General features: G+C 38.1%; 1 non-coding gene across 1 annotated transcript; it reads right to left on the bottom strand.

Moving 5' to 3' along the window:
- Positions 1-394: 394 nt before the first annotated feature.
- Positions 395-736, bottom strand: LOC102271574 (large ribosomal subunit protein eL33). Its single transcript, XR_001351413.1, has one exon. It is a non-coding gene; the product is annotated as a large ribosomal subunit protein eL33 (transcript).
- Between the last annotated feature and the right edge of the window lie 643 nt (positions 737-1379).

Genomic DNA, 1379 nt, shown 5'->3' on the forward strand with positions numbered 1-1379 from the left:
TAGTTCCAGTGGCGCCAAGTGGTAAAGAATCTGCCTGCCAATGCAGAAGACTCAGGAGATGGGGATTTGATCCCTGGGTTGGAAAAATTCCCTGGAGTAGGAAATGGAACCTTATTCCAGTATTCTTCCCTGGAAAATTCCATGGGCAGAGGAGTCTGGCGGGCTGCAGTCCACAGGTTGCAAAGTGTTGGACATGACTAAGTGACTGAGCATATACACATATTAGTTCTGTTTTTAACTTTTTAAGGATTCTCATACTGTTTTCCATAGTGGCTATTCCAGTTTATAATCCCACTAGCAGTATACAATCCACATCCATGCCAGCATTTGTTATCTCTAGTAGCTTTTTATTCTCTTTAAACAAATCCACACTTTTATTTTTTTTTCAATAAGTTTAAATCCTCAAAGGGTACAGTATCACATGGATTCTGGGTCCAATGGAAGGTTGGACCTTAGCAGGAAGGTTGCTTTGGAATTTGGCATGAACCATGCCACTGTTTCCATGAGCTCGAGTTAGCTTTCCCCAGATTACTCTGGTTTTGTTAGGTTTTCCACCAGGAGTTACCGTGTTGGTCTTTGCTTTGTACACAGAAACACATCTCTTGCCTAGACAGAATTCAGTTTCATCTCGAACATATACACCTTCAATTTTCAGCGGACCATTGTGTTCCCTCTGGTTCCGTAGACCCCACTTATAGCCAGCAAAAATGGCCTTGGACCACAGCCTTCCAGACATATTTGTCGTTTTAGAAGTCCTGTTCCCAGCAGGCCTTCACAGGGTCCAAGATGGCTGAAAGAGCCTCTTGTCGTTTTGATAATGGCAATTCTATTGCCAATTCTATGAGATGTTATCTCATGGTGGTTTTGATTTGCATCTCTCTAATGACTGGTGATATTGAGCATATTTTCATGTATCTGTTTGCTTTTTGTATATATTCTTTGGAAAAAATGTCTATTAGGTCCTTTGTCCATTTTTTAATTGACTGATTATATATATATATTGGATATAAACCTATTATCAGATATATGGTTTGCAAATAGTTTTTTACCATTCTGTAGGTTATCTTTTCACTTTGTTGATGATTTCTTTTTCTGTACAGGAGATTCGTGGTTTGATGTAGTTCAACTTGTTTACTTTTTTTCACTTGTGCTTTAGGTGTCATATCCACAGAATTATCACCAAGGTCCAACTCAGGGGGTTTTATTTGCAAGGAGCTTTATTCTTATCTTTCCTTCTAGGGTTTCCCTGGTTTTAGTTCTAACATTTAAGTCTTTAATTCATTTTGAATTAAATAATATTTCTGAGTAGTGTAAGTTAGGGGTCCAATTTCATTATTTTACATGCAAGTATCCAATTATCACAGTGCAATTTACTGAAG

The sequence above is a fragment of the Bos mutus genome, chromosome 7, assembly GCF_027580195.1.
Source record: "Bos mutus isolate GX-2022 chromosome 7, NWIPB_WYAK_1.1, whole genome shotgun sequence".
Lineage (NCBI taxonomy): Eukaryota > Metazoa > Chordata > Mammalia > Artiodactyla > Bovidae > Bos > Bos mutus.